The sequence below is a fragment of the Phascolarctos cinereus genome, unplaced genomic scaffold (genome assembly GCF_003287225.1).
Source record: "Phascolarctos cinereus isolate Bilbo 61053 unplaced genomic scaffold, phaCin_HiC Scaffold_9;HRSCAF=440, whole genome shotgun sequence".
NCBI lineage: Eukaryota > Metazoa > Chordata > Mammalia > Diprotodontia > Phascolarctidae > Phascolarctos > Phascolarctos cinereus.
The window spans coordinates 64,038,004-64,053,965 of NW_027556402.1; the positions used below are offsets into that span (position 1 = coordinate 64,038,004).

The following is a 15,962-nucleotide window of genomic DNA, read 5'->3' on the forward strand; positions in this document are numbered from 1 at the left end:
TTGCAGATTATTTTTTTTACCGAAAACAATGTTTTTGCTAACATACAACTATATTAGAGGAAAGGAGAGAATATATGATCCTACTGCATCTGTTGTTTGTTGATTTTTAAAATTTGTTTTATCAAAATAAAATAGCTTTAAAGACTCCTCTCAGACAAGATTTCTCCTACGTGTGCAATATAATTATATCAGACTTTAGGACAGATGAAAATGGAAAAGCCAATCAATTGTTCTGACTTCACATGACAACTCTGTGTCTTCCTAGTTTCAAATATCCATACCCAGTCACTGTTATCTTCTATCAAAATATAGGCTTCTGGAGGGCAGGGACTTTCTTGCTTTTTGCATTTGTAGTCCAGTGCCTAGCACGGAAAGGTAGTAAGTGCTTTATAAACGCTTTTGAATTCATTGCTTCATTCATTCATGTGTTTTTCAAGCTTAGTATTATCAGCAATGGAAGTGTAAACAGCTGAGGTATTCGTCAATGTTATGAAAGCGTTCTTTATGCGAAGTCCAAACAAGAGAGAGATTTCCCTTTTGATGCTAAGCTTTTCGAAATATTCCTATGGATGACATTGAACTAATAACATTCTACACCCTAGCCTACCCCAACACCACAAAACTTTCTAAGTGAAAGTCATAGAAATAGGAAAGAGATCCACAATGGGAAAAAAAGCAAAGTAGATTAAAAAAACACACCAAGAGTATGGCATAGCATTGGGTAGGTAGTGTTTGAGTGAGTTTATCACCATGATCATCTCACCCAGACGATTCAGATGGGCCCAGAAATGAGTACTAGGAAGAGATCAGGCTGCAGCGCATTTGAGAAACTGCATACTGCTTTCAATAAACTGAGGCTACTCCCTGCTGCAAAACCTTTTACACCGGGTTCTCCCTCTCTGTGACTATAAGAAAGTAAATCACTATGCTTCCTACCTTTAAAAAATACACAAAAAGGAATATGCTATCTGAGAAGGAGAGGTCTTCCTGAGAGGGAGAAAGTCAGGCTTTACCTAAATTATAGTGAGGGTATTATGAGTTTATTGTATGCATATGAGTCTCAGGTTCTTTTTATAGCCTTAACTGGTACAGTCAGTCACCTCCTCCCTTGCTAGCTAGCTGCCTTCCTGAGTCGAGAATCTGAAAAGACCTTCACTTAAAAGGGCCAAGTTCCACCATTGCACTCTGAGCCTTCTCCAATCCTCCTGATCCTTATCTGGCCCCTTTGGACTCAGATGGCTCTGGAGGAAAAATGAGGCTGGTGACTTTGCACAGCCCTCCCTCACTCACATGAGAGTCAATTGCAAATCATGTCCCAGTCCTCTTCCAGAATGATGGGGGTGGGGCCCAAGCCAAGATCTTCGCCCTTTGCCCCAAAGGGAATCTGACTCACAAGCCCCAGACCCTCATCTCCCTTGAAAGCCCTAGCTTACCTTTAGATCTTATTCAGATGCACCTTCAACCCTTGCCCTGAATAGAATCTGGCTCCTGTTTGTCTACAGGACCCAGAAAACCCTTAAACCTTCAAATTTCCTAATCGACTCCCCTCATCTCCCTTTGAAAGCCTTAGGCTCCCTTTTGTCTATAGGCCCCAGAAAGGCCTTCCTTATAGACTTCCTTTATCTCCTTTTGAAAGTCCTAGCCCCACCTTGATTTTGTGCAGATGCCTTTCAAACTTCTGAGAAATTCGTATTGGGGAGGGGGGCTTTGTGGAGATGAGAGTTACTATGTGGGTGTGGGTGGGAGTGTTCTAAAGAGCTTCCCAGTTTAGCTAGGGAAATATTTTCCCACTTTAGGAGGACGAATGCAAATTTAGAGGCTTCCTCAATTAAAATGACTGTGGTAGCCACTGCCAGGAAGCTTGCAGGCTTTCCAGCTGGGCTCCTAAGGACTGAGTTAGGGTGTGGAGGTCAATTTAGATTTTAAAATCACAAAAGGTTTAGTCTGGTCTGGGCCACACTCTTGACGGAGTGAGTCAGGGCCCAGAGGACAGTCATAAAGGGGCTTACCAATCAAACTATTATCAGAGATCCAGAGCCTACACAATCTATCCATGCCTAGAAAAGTTTGAAATTGTTTTTTTGTGGCTGGGGCAGGGATGGACAGAATTGTCCTCTTCCTCTCTGAGCTTAGGGAGCGAGAAGTGGATGTTAATTCATGTCCCAGGTACTTGACAGACTGACATGCTCTCTGGACTTGCTCAAAGAGACTCTATAGCCCCTAGTGCCCAAGAAATTAAGAGTTTCTGTGGCAGCAGCCAGAGAAGCCTCCCGGGTGGGGCTACAAATAAGAATATCATCCACTTACTGGAGCAAACTACTATGCCCTAGTTCCGGGTCCCTTAAATCCCTCCCCAAAGCTTGGCCAAATAAATAAGGGCTATCCCCAAACCCCTGGGGTAGGACTGTCCATGTAAGCTGACATGGGCGTGGTTTCCCAGGTAGGGACCATTCAGAGGCAAAAATAAATTGTGAATCTGAGTGAAGGGGTATACAAAAAAGGGCATCTTTGAGGTCCAGAGTGGAAAACCACTGGGTACCGCCAGGGATCTGAGTGAGTATAGTGTATGGGTTGGGGACTATGGGGTGTATAGGAATAACGGCTTCATTGACAGCTCTGAGATCCTGAACCATTCGATACTCCCCATTAGGCTTTTTTACTGGAAGAATAGGAGTATTACATGGGGATTCACAAGGAGTCAGGAGTTTATACTTAAGGAATTTTTCAATCAATGGGTGCAGCCCCTCCCAGGCCTCATGGGAAGCCCGCCCAGGGACTCCCTGATCCCAGACAATTGGCTCAACTGTCTCCCACACCTCCGGGGGAACATGGGGGGGTCTCGTGAACGTAGGAAAAAGAGACATTGGAGATTTGACTAGAGAAAATTGGCTTCCCAATTTCACCATCAGGTCCCTTCCCAACAAGGGGGCTGGACAAGTGGAGATAATGAGAAAGGAGTGTTCAAACAACAGATCCTCAAATAAGCAGGGTAGGGGGTGTGTCTCTCGACATCCCTTAATTCTACCGTCAATGCCCATGACCCGATAGTTTGCGGGGCGAGTGGGGCCAGAGTAATTAGTTAAGACGGAGTAAGTAGCCCCCGTGTCCAAGATAAACCGGGTAACCTTACCTTGAACCTCGATTTCGACCCAGGGCTCGGCAAGAGAGATGGGGAAAGTGGGAGCATTACCGAGCCCCAGGCCCTCCCGTCATTCCAAGTCTTGTGAGGACTGGAAGACTGGGTACTGGGGGGCAGCTCCACCACTTCTCCTCCCTTGGGGACAATCCTTCTTCCAATGTCCCTCCTGGTCACATATGGGGCACGGTCCTGGCGGTTTCCTCTGGGGGGGGCGCCCTGGAGGGGCACTCCTTGGACCAGTGGCCCTTCTGGTGGCATTGAAAGCAGGTTTCCCCGGTCCCCGAGTCGCCAGAAGAAACCCCGGGTCTGTTTCTGGCCATGGCAGCAGCCAGAAATTGGGCATGTTCTTTGTCTCTAGCCCCCTCCCTGCGTTCTTTCTCCTCTATTGCAACTAGGTCTCTGTTGTTAAAGACTCCAAAAGCAGTCTCCAATAACTGGGCCTGAGGTGTTTGGGGTCCCATTGCCAATTTCTGTAGTTTTCTCCTAATGTCTGGGGCAGATTGGTTAATGAAACACATGCTAAGGATTGCCGCCCCTTCTGCAGAATCAGGGTCTAAATTCATATACTTTTTAATGGCTTCTACGAGCCTATCTTGGAAAAGGGCAGGGTTTTCCTTCTCCCCCTGAGTAATTTCTTTAATCTTCTGAAAATTTACCTGTTTTCGAAAGGCCGTTTTCAGGCCCTCTAACAGGCAAAATATCATGTGATCTCGCTTTCCCCTATCCTCACTTCTCTGATAATCCCACCCTGGGTCACTGGAGGGAACCGCAGCTATTCCTGGGGGGTATCTTGTGGGGTCATTGCTAGTTAAGGTGTCCCCAGATTTTTGGGCTTGTTCCCAGATTCTCTTCCTCTCCTCAGTGGTACAACAGGGGGAGAAAAGGACATGCAAATCACCCCAAGAAAGTTCGAATTGTAGGGATACATCTCTGAAGCCCTCAGTAAATTTAGTGGGATCTTCAGAATATCGACCCAGCCTTTCCTTAATCTGGGTGAGGTCTGAAATGGAGAATGGAACATGCACCCTAAGGGTCCCATTAGGAGAGGCAGGTACTTCCCTTAAAGGAAAAAGCCCTGAAGGCTCTGCAGGAGCAGGGGCTTGCGAGGGAGGGAGATAACGAAGTCCTGCTTTGGGACTTCTCGTGAGTGAGGGACTGGAAAGCACCAGATGAACTGGCAAGGCCGAGGAATCCGGCTGGCAAAGGGGAAGATTACCTGACACCGGACGAGGGGAAGGGATCAGGGGAGAAGATGCCACTGCGATACCCTTGTCTGGAGCCTGAAGAGGGGTCCCATCCAAAGTAGAGGTCTGGGGAGGAGGCATTGAGTTGAGAACCTCATCCAGAGTTTGAGCTGGGGTCTCTTCGGAAGTAGAGGCTGGGGCGAGACCCTTGCTCAAGGCCTGAGTAGGAGCAGCCTCTAGAGTAGGGGCTTGGGGAGGAAATGCAAGAGCCAGAGGAAAAGGGAAGGAGAACCAAGGAAAAGGGGGAATTGGGCAAGGAGGTGGGGGCATGGGAAACAGGGAGGGAGAATAGGGAAATGCAGGGGGGGTCAAGGGAGAATAGGGAGAAGGAGGGGTCTGGGGAGAATGGGGAGCAGAAGGAAGGGTTGGGGAAGGATGGGGAGCAGAAGGAGGGGTCTGGGGGGAATGGGGAACAGCCGGGGAGGCCGGAGGAGAATGGGTGGAGATAGGTGCTGGGGAGGTGGTGCCGACGGAGGTTGGGAAGATGGAGTTGTCAGAACGCTGGGAGGCATAAGAGGATCATCCAAAAGGTCTATTTGATCCTCACTCTCCACTAGTGGGGTGGCTCTAGCTATGAGCATCTTACAATCCTTTCTGAGAGTGGGATCTCTAGAAAGCTCAACAAAAGCCATTAAGTAAGAAATCTCCACCCATTTTCTTTCTCTGCGACAATATTTTTCTAACTCTGAGAGGGTCTTTACCCGTAATGTCCCAAAAAGGGGCCGTGCCTCATAATTTTCCAGGTGATACTGAGGCCAAACAGTGTTGCAAAAATGCACCAGCTTTTTCTTTTTAAGTTCTTTACAGAAGCTAAAACTTTTCCAATTTTGTAAAAGACAGCCCAAAGGTGAATTCTTGGGAATTGAAGAGGATTGACCCATTGCGGGCTTAGGGGAAAGAAAAAAATATCCAACAGTTTCCCAATTCCCTAGCACTGAGAGAACTGAGACGTTTGGACCTATGCTTCCTGATAGGGAATCCATCCTCTATGCTAAGTAAGGTATTACCCAGGTCCAAGTGCTCAGGTAGAGGCACTGGACTGAAAAGCCTGGGAGTGTCAGGCGGAGTTCGAGACAGCCTCCTAGCTGTCTGACTTACAGGGACCTGAGAGATCAGGCCCGAAGACCCTTCCAAGGCAAGCTTAGCTAGCTGCTTGGAAATCCCCCTCCCAGCCACAAGACAACAAAGGAATAGGGGAGGGGGAGGCTTACCAGTCGTGGCTGAAGAAGAGTTTGAGGTTTAGCAGTGTTTCCCGGCCAGGGAATCATATATGAAGAGGTCTAGGACTTTTGGGGTTCTGGGACCCCAAGATCATGGTACCGGGCCCTGCTGAATGAATTCCAACTCAAATCTTCTTCAGCCAGAGAAAAAGTTGATTAGTGATAAATCACAGAGGCCAGGTGATGCCCATAAGGACAAGCGGGCATGAGAAAGGCTCAGCCTTTTGAGTGTGAAATTCTCAGCATCTGAATGAGGGCCAAGGTGGATCTTAAATACTAAAGTAACTTTGGGTGGCCAGAGAAGGGGGTTGGGAAATGGGTCTAGGTAAGAATTCTAATTGGGGAGGTCAGAGAGATTGAATAGACAATGGGAATAGATAATGGAGGGAACAGGAAGGCACAAGTTTGAAAGGCATCTGCACAAAATCAAGGTGGGGCTAGGACTTTCAAAAGGAGATAAAGGAAGTCTATAAGGAAGACCTTTCTGGGGCCTATAGACAAAAGGGAGCCTAAGGCTTTCAAAGGGATAAGGGGAGTCGATTAGGAAATTTGAAGGTTTAAGGGTTTTCTGGGTCCTGTAGACAAACAGGAGCCAGATTCTATTCAGGGCAAGGGTTGAAGGTGCATCTGAATAAGATCTAAAGGTAAGCTAGGGCTTTCAAGGGAGATGAGGGTCTGGGGCCTGTGAGTCAGATTCCCTTTGGGGCAAAGGGCGAAGATCTTGGCTTGGGCCCTGCCCCCATCAGCCCCATTATTTCTAGAACTTTATTTCCTTTTGGAATGAAAAGGTCTCCATGCAAGACAACTCTGCTCACACATAGTTTGGGGACAGCACGTATTCCCCAAATTCCACCATCTATTTAGGAATAAGAAGGCTGATGCACAAAAGAATGTTGGAGGGGTTGTAGTAAATCAGGCACTCTGGTGCACTGTTGGTGGACCTGTGAATGGGATTGGCTATTTTGAAAAGTGATTTGGAATTATTTACGAAAAGTTCCTAAACAATTTATGCTGGTTGACCCAGATATAATGTTGGGATCCTATGGCCTGTGGAAAGAAGTGCTAACCTGAGTTAATAGAGAGGGGCTTGGACAGGGTTCTGAAGAATACAGTTGCTGCAGACATGGTGGCACAAAATTACCACAACAAAACCATGTTATCTCTGCCCAAGACTGTGGGCAGCTTATAGCATGGTTTAGCAAAAAAGACTCCCCCAGAGACAAAAAGTAATACAGGAGACCACAAGCACAGATACACAGAAACACCAGACCCCTGTAGCCACATCTCTCTGCCAGGAAGAAGACTCTCACTCTCTTCCCCCTTCAAGGACACTAAGCTAGCTCCAAAAGCCATCTAAAACACCAGCCAGGAAATCAGGAAGTCCTATTCCTCCAAGCTTTCATGTGTTGTCTGCAAAGCAATATCAACATGGAAGAAAGGCCACCGTTGGTACCATCCGTTTCTACTATACCCAAATCAACCTTACACGCTCTGACCTTCATATCGTAGTGACAGCTAATTCTTAAACGTTAGAAACCTTCAGATCTGATTCTGCTGAACCAAAAGAAGAAAATGGGGGGAGGGGGAACCACTCTTCCCAATGGGTTTTTAGATTTGATAGCCAACATATTTGTAAAAGACTCTTACAGTTTCTCCTTACCATTCACAAGCAGCTAGCTTCATCAAGGAGAGCTGGTCAGTTTTGTGTGATCTCTAAAATCCAATCCACATATGCAGCCACTTTGATATAAACACCCGGGTGATCCTTTTTAGCACAACCATCTCCCCAGCTGGTGATGCCAACTAGTTGCCATACTCCATTTTGGTAACAGGACAGGGGGCCACCTGAATCTCCCTGTGTCGCAGGGGTTGGAAAAACAAAACAGGAAATGTTTGCAAGAGACATCTTCAAAGCCAGTTCGTACATACAGGTTTCTGTAGTCAGACACACAAAAATATACATACACATACCCTTTCCTTAAAACCATATTGGTACTTGAACTTATTGATGAATGCCAAACTAATGCATGATAGGGGTTTCAAAATAACAATATAATTCTATTACCTCAATAAGAAAATGACTGAAAATTCAAAAGCTTGCACACAGTGGGACTATAAAAACCTTTTCCCAAATATTTTTTATTATAATACTCCAAAATCTCAGCATAATGCTAATTATCATGGAACAGACTTAAGTACAACACACTTTTTCAGAACCCATTTTTGGGTGACTTGGGTACCAAAAAGGCTTAATTATTAGGTGATTTCACTTATAAGAAAACATCCCATGTACCCTTAAAAAAGCATTATAGTAAAAATCCTTTGTAGCTCATTTCCCCCCCCAACAAAGATATTCTTGTCATTCAGTTGTTCAATGATATCCAACTCTTCGTGACCCCATGGACCATAGCATGCCAAGCCCTTCTATCTTCCACCATCTCTCTAAATCTGGCCAGGTTCATGTTCTCTTGACAACTGGCATCTGTTTCCTAAAGTTGACCTGCCACCTCTCTCCTGACTACAAACCCTTCCTTGCCCATACTACACTTGCTCCTTCACCAGCTGCCTAGTCCAATTTCTCTTGACCATCTATCAACTCACTGGATCCATTTCATAAACTTTCATTAAGAACAGCGGTAGCAAATGCTTTCTTGATACAACGGCTCTTTAGTGTGTCCTCCAATCACCCCAGTAGCTAGCTATTGCTTCATCCCAGATTATCCCAAACTAGTATGACCCTGACCCGAGTAGATGCTCTAAGTTAGAATTTTTAAGATTTTAGTGAAAAATAATTTAATTTGCTCAAATGGGACTGGAGCGATGGGAGCACATGGATCATTAATGGAATGTCAATATGTTTGAAGGAAAGACCACCGAAAGGAATACATGAACTATACCACAAAGCAAAGTAGTAAAGATGCACTGTGGCATGGTGAACATAGCATTGTTTTTAGAATCAAGGAAGCCTGGATTCAAATCCTACCTCTGACACTTACTAGCCATATGACCACAGTCAAATCATTTCATCTCTCTGAGTTTTAGTCACCCTGGATGCAAAATGGAAATTATATATCTGTATTTATATATATACATGTGTTTATATGTGTGTGTATATACACATACATACATACATACATATATACATATGCACATATATACACATATGTGCATGTATGTATATATGTTGGAGAGAGAGACTGAGAGATAGACACAGACAGAGAGTGCTTTTCAAACTCTGAAATGCTCTATAAATGTCAGTTAATATCGTGGGCTGAAAAGTTTGAGTGTTTTTTTCTTTTTTTGAGGGAGGGAGGTCAGTTAGAGGCATAAAGGAACTTTACCTAAGAACCCTATAAGGAGGACTGGGTCTCATTAAAGGCTATATGGTATAAAGTTGACAGATTGGAAGGAAGGAAGAGAGTGTACCCAGATATTCTAGGGATTGGGTTTGGTATTATATTTTTTTTCAGTCATGTCCAATCATGACCCCATGGACCGTATCATGCCAATACTGTTCATGGGGCTTTCTTGGCAAAGACACTGGAGTGCTTTACCATTTCCTTCACTAGTGGATTAAGGCAGACAGAGGTTAAGTGACTCATCCAGAATCACACATCTAGTTAAGTGTCTGAGGCTGTATTTGAGCTCAGGTCTTCCTGACTCCAGGCATAGCACTCTATCCAATGAGCCATCTAGCTGCCTCTTTGGTATTATATGGTTCCTGGCCAAAGATCTAACAAAACCAAGTTGGGCTTGGGGAGTGGCCCAACCCACTTCCTCAGTGGGATACACATTGAATGGCAAATAATTCAACTCAATTCAACCACAAGGAAAAACAAAAGCTTTGACAAGTGTTTATACATCATAAAGTGTCAAAATTCTTCACGTAAGGAGTGAGAACCAGGGTAGCTCTATGTATTTTTTGTTTTCATTTTGTTATTTCCCTGTCTTATTCAATAACCAAGTTTGTCTGTTCCAGATCTCAGGTTAACAGCAATGAAAAAGAAATCCAATGTCCATATATCTGAACCTAAACATAGTTCATTCTTATGATCTGTCATTATCACAGCTGAAATACTTGTGCAATTCTAAGGTTCATAAAATTCTCTGCTTACATACATTCTGTACTTTGATTATATACACAGTGCTTGTCTGAGGACTTTGGAACCTGTATGATTTCAATGTATCTTATCTTGCTTTTATAACAAATAGATAGAAACATTTAAATGGCATTTGATAGTTGGCTTTTAATGTGAAATTGATTCTAGTCTTATGACTTTTGTAACCACAGACAGGTCATTTAATTTGTCTGAGCATCAGTTTCCTCGTTTGTAAAATGAATGTTTTGAACTCATAAGGCCCCTTTCAATTCCAGTTCTATACTCCTTCACATCATATTTCTCACCTCTGAGGGGGAGGAAGGAAATAAAAACTTATTGAGTTCTATGCTAAGTGCTTTACAAGCATTATCCTATTTGATCCTCACAATAACCTTTGTAGATGCTGTTATTTTCCTCATTTACAATTAAGGAAACTGAGGCAGAGGTTAAATGACTCACCTAAGGTCACACAGCTACTAAGTATCTGAGGAAGGATTCGATCTCAAGTCTTCCTGACTTCAAGCTCAGCACTCCACCCACTGTTCCACCTAGCTAGATGCTTTTTTGCTCAGTAGTCCCACTCTGCCAATATTCATATAACAGATTTCTTTACCTTACAAGCATCTTTACCACCAGCACAGACCATCTGATTAGTTACTTTATGTTGAATGTATTTTTTCTGACATTCTTCCATAGGCACTAGGGGAATTCTGACCTTCTGGAGAGTGTTTTGGATTGTACCTAGCAAAATAGAAGGAACATTGAAATGTTTATTAAAAGCAGAGTGAGAAATTGAAGCAAAATTAGATTTCTGAATTCTCTAATAGGACCCATTGAGTAAAACCTGAACATTAGAAGTTGGCAAATCAGTTTTTGTGGCTTAACTTATGGTGGCATCATTCAGGTGATCTAGAAGTCCAGTCAACATGTATTTATTAAGCACCTACTGAGTGCCAGGCACACAAGCTATATACAATATAAACAGAAAATAATCAACAAAAAGGAAGACACACAAAAAAAATTTTTTAATTAAAAAAAGGAAGGCATTATCATTTTATCCTAGATCTATTTCTCTTTTTTAGTGAAATAGCATTTTATTTTTTCTAATTACATGTAATGACAATTTTCAGTGTTCATTTTTTATAAGATTTTGAGTTCCAAATTTTTCTCCCTCCACTCTCTTCCCCTCCCCCTCCCCAAGACTACAAACAACATGATATAGGTTATACACATGCAACTGTGTTAAACATAGTTCCACCTTAGTATTGTTGTGAAAAAAGAAACCAGACAAGAGGGCAAAACCATGAAAAAAAAAGAGTGAGAGAAAATAGTAAGCTTCGATGTACGTTCAGACTCCATAGTTCTTTCTCTGGATGTGGGTAGTTTTTCATCATGAGTCTTTTGGAATTAAGACACTAGTTTTAAAGGGGATTGGGAAAGGCTTCATAGAGAGGTGGGGTTTTAGCTGAGACTTGTGAGAAGCCATAGGAGCCAGGAGATGAAGATGAAGAGGGAGAACATTTCAGACATGAGGGACAGCCGTGGAAAAGCCTGGAGTCATGGATGGAATATCTTGTGAGAAGAAGAATAGAGACCAGTGTCACTAGATCTTGGACTGACTGAAGCCCTGGCTTTGCCTCTGAGACATTATTAGAACAAGTCTGGCTACCAAGCTACCTCCAATCGCTGGTCCACCGTCTTCCTCTGTAATCACCCACAGTTTAAGGCCCACTAAGAATTTCAAAGCTCATCATTTTCGTTTACTACCTATAATCTCACATTCTAGTTCTGTATTTTTCCATTGCCAGGGGCGGGGTGGGGGGAAGGACAGGGGACAGGGACGAGGCAATTGAAGTTAAGTGATTTGCCCAAGGTCATACAGCTAGTAAATGTCAACTGTGAGGCTGGATTTGAACTCAGGTCCTTCTGACTCCAGGGCTGGTGCTCCACCCACTATGCACCTAGCTGCTCCATAATTTTAAAATTAAAAAACAAACAAAAAACCCCATCCTTTCATTCTCCCTTTCCTACCAACCCCAGCCTCCAGCAGAAGCAATCCTTGGTGTGCTGGTAAATGTTTAACAACCTACTCTCACAGAGGGGGAGGGGAAGGGGATGCCCAACACAATTTTAATTTTTATGATTACCATTTTCTCCACCACTTATAAATCTAGACAATCAACAAAACAATAAATCAAGCTCTGATTTGTTCTGATTTGCCACTTTTCAAGGTGTAAACGTCCATATTAACAATTTAACACTGAGGTCTTCTAAGAGCAGTTCAAGCTGACTCCAGTATACTTCTGAATGATACAGTGGAAAGAAAAACAAACAAACAAAAAACCAGTGGCCCTGGAGTGAACCGGCTTCACAATTGTTTCTGACGCTTACTCCTCTGCGACCTTAACAGATCACTTAAGCATTCTGGGCCTTCATTTCCTCACCTATAAAATAAGGGGGTTGGACTGAATCAGAGGCATCAAAAAGAAGGCCTGCAGGCCCCAAACTCAAGAGAGCAGCCCAAACCAGATTAAAATGTAATGGGAAACTGTTGAGCAAAACAAAGAAAAATATGACACAACATGGATAATGATATTTTGTGGGGGGTTTTTTCCTTGCCTAGGCAATGGGGCTAAGTGACTTGAACACTGTCACACAGCTAGGAAATATCTGAGGGCTAGATTTGAGCTCAGGAAGAGGAGTCTTCTAATTCCAGACCTGGCACTCTATGGCACCACCTAGTGGCCTCCACTGAATCAATACACATTAAGTAAACACCTACAGTGTACACAGCACTGTGCTAGACACTGGGGGAGACAGAAAGTGTAATCGACAGTCCTGCCTTCATGCAGCTCAAAGACTAGTAAAGGGATAAAACATAAAGGTAATCACATTATGCAACATTGCATGATAATAATAGTAATAGTGAACATTTATATAGCATCGCTATGTACCACAGACACTGGTACATAGCACAGACACTGTGCTAAGCACTTTTACAAATATTATATCATTTGATCCTCACAACAACCACCCTAGTAGATGCTGTTTTTATCCCCATTTTACAGATGAGGAAAATGAGTCAAAGGGAGGTTAAGTGACTTGTTCAGGGTGACACAGCTAGTCAGTGTCTGAGGCAGGACTTAAACTCAAGTCTTCCTGACTCTAGACCCAATGTTCTATCCAGCGCTCCTCTCAGAGGAGCATGAGGACCTAGGTTTGAATTCTGCCTCTGACATTGTCTCTGTGACTATGACAAATTGTCTTGGTTTCTTTCTCTGTAACATAGGGGGAGGGGAAGGTGACAATAACCGTCACAACGATAAATACCTGTGGTATCTACCTCCTTCTCTCCACCTCTTAACATTCCATCTCACAGCTCCAGGCATTTTTTAGGGCTTCCCCCCATGCCTGGAATGTTCTTCCTCCTCATTTCAACCTATTGACCTCCCTCACCTCCTTTAAATTCCATCTACAATCCAGTATTCTAGAGGAAGCCTTTCCCAATCCCTCTTAATTTTAGTGCCTTCCTTCTCTTCATTATTTCCTATTTTTTCTTGTATGTAGCTTGTTTGTACATATTTGTTTGCTTTTTGTCTCCTCGTTAGATTGTAAGCTTCTTGAGGGCAGAGACTGTCTTTGGCTTCTTTTTGTGTCCCCAGTGTTTAGCACCTGGCACTTAATAAAAGTTTATTGACTGACTGACTGCCTCATGGGTTGCCATGAGAATCAAATGATTTAATGAGTGTAAACCTTTATGTAAACCTTTACACACTGTATTGATTATGGTGATAATTACATTAGAGAAATTCAAAACAGAGAAAAGGAGGTTGGTAAGATTATGCAAAAGGTAAATAGATTCTGAAGGAATGGAGGTGTGTTTCTATTCCATTTGTTCGTTTTTTAATTTGGACCTATGATTTCATTGACCTAAGGTATGACCAGTGAAGAAACTCCTCCCTCAGATCAGCACATCTATACTATTAGAGAGTTGCCTTAGGCACCAACAGGCTGTCATTTGCCTAGAGGTGAACAAACATACATATACATACACACATACATATATGCACACACATGTGTATGTGTGTGTGGATCCTGTCGGAAGGCAGGACTCAAACCCAGGTCTTCTGGATTCCAGTGCTAACCTTCTACCCACTACTCATGATGCCTCTCATTTATCTTCTAGATTAGGGCTCAATTCCTCTGAATTGCCCCAGTTTTTTAAAAAATTTATTTGATTTTAGAGCTGATGCGCCATTCATGATCATTTATTTGTAAACATCATTCCATACCTTTTTCCTGAGTGAAGCCCCATCCAGTCACCCAGCAGGTGGTATAAGTCATGTCTTCTTTTGAAGGTAAGCAGACTGGTTTTTGGAAATCTAGATTGTATTTGTTATATTAGATTTTGGTTAGAGAAGAAAAAAAAATTCTGATTTTATAGATATACTACATACACACACATATACATATACATATACATATACATATACATATACATACACATATACGTATACGTATACGTATACATATACATATACATATACATATACATATACATATACATATACATATACATATACATATACATATACATACACATAAACACATATACCAATGCTATGTCCTGCTGTGGAAACTCTAAGAATGAGATCTCTCCACTTTCTGTTAAATACTCAATAAACCATTAGAGTTAATGATATAAGACAGTGTCCAACTAATAGGGAATTCATCATCCCAGGGCATTATGGGAATTAGAAATTGCCAAGTCCTCCCTGCCCAGTCTACCCAGAAGCCTGGGGTGCCAGTTTACCATTGGGAAAAATTTTAATTTCTTACTTCTTAAAGCTTATTCAGAATGCAATATCTAATAGCATGCCTCCAAACCAACCTCTTGCCTTCAGCCCAATCTCACCCCAACCGTAGCATCTGAGGCTTAGTTAAACATTGGTCTCTAGCTCATGGCAGTGTCTCTATTTAAGACCAACACCAGATGGCAGGTTGATAAGGTTCTATGTCTGAGACTATCACCCAGGGGTAGCCTTGTGCCTTTCTGGTCCCCGAAATACATCATGTCCTCTGACTTTAATCTCAATAATTTATGAGACATCACATGTCAGGTTGAGAGTTCTGGCTGAAAGTAACCTCTAGCCTCTTATTCTGCAAGATACTTTATTAATTTTGAAAGATGACTTGTCTTTCCCTTAGGAAATAGGAGCAATTTTTGTTCCCTAAGTCAAAAGCCAAGTGAAAAGTGAAAAGAGTTAGGTCTTATACAAAGGGCTGCAAAATTTAAATCTAGAAAACTCAAATAGATACCTTTGTGATGAACAGTGTACATACCAGTGAAATTCATGGCAGCTTTAAGCTTGATTAAATATCATGTATTGTTTGCTGAAATTTTATGTTGAGGGTGGATAATAATCTTTTCAGCCCTGGAGAAAGGTGTGGCTGCCTGGATTTCTGACTGATTTAAAATGCCAGTATAAATTCTCCAAATGTCAGGTGATGGTAAGCTAGAGGTAGAAAAAAAAATCTTCATAAGAATATTTAAGTGTCCAGAATGCCCTATTTACTCCCAAATTTCAAACTCTGATGTGCTTTCTTATCTCCTTCCAATGCCACCCCACTGACCAACCTCTGCTCCCAATTTAAAAATCAAGAAAACCAAAACCAACTGATTTTTCTGCACTATGTTTTTGTTATTCTGTTTCTGTTCTCTATTTCTATTTCTCTAATTCTTGTTCTCTATTTCTATTCTATTTAGTCCCAAACATTTGAGTTCTCAGCAAATTAATAGTTAGTTATCGTTTATATAAGACCCTAAGATTTGCAAAACAGCTTACGTGTGTGTGAATTGTGTGTATATGTATGTGTGTATAAAATCTCATTTGATGCCATCCCTCCTTTAATTATTTCCTATTTATCCTGAATATAGTTTGTTTGTACGTATGTGTAGATTAGATTGTGAGCTCCTTAGGACAAGGGCTGTTTGTTGTCTCTTTTCGTATCCCCAGAGCTTAGTACAGTGCCTGGTACAAAGTAGGTGCTTAATAAATGTTTATTTACTGATCAACTAATTGACTGATTCTCACAGCAACCCTTCAAGGCAGGTGCTATTATTATGTCCATTTTATATATGAGGAAATTGAGGCTTAAAGGAGTTAAAAGACTTGCCCAAGGTCAGCTAGTGAGAGGATGCAGTATTCGGACTCAGATCTATCCCCAAGTCCAGAGCTCTAACCACTGAGAACATGGC

At 42.4% G+C, this 15,962-nt stretch overlaps 1 long non-coding RNA gene across 1 annotated transcript; it reads right to left on the bottom strand.

Annotated features, from left to right (window-relative positions):
* Positions 1-7,315: 7,315 nt before the first annotated feature.
* On the bottom strand, positions 7,316-14,066 carry LOC110195634 (uncharacterized). Its single transcript, XR_013484120.1, has 3 exons — positions 13,996-14,066; positions 10,317-10,444; positions 7,316-7,458 (listed from the first exon to the last, which is right to left on the bottom strand). It is a non-coding gene; the product is annotated as an uncharacterized LOC110195634 (long non-coding RNA).
* Between the last annotated feature and the right edge of the window lie 1,896 nt (positions 14,067-15,962).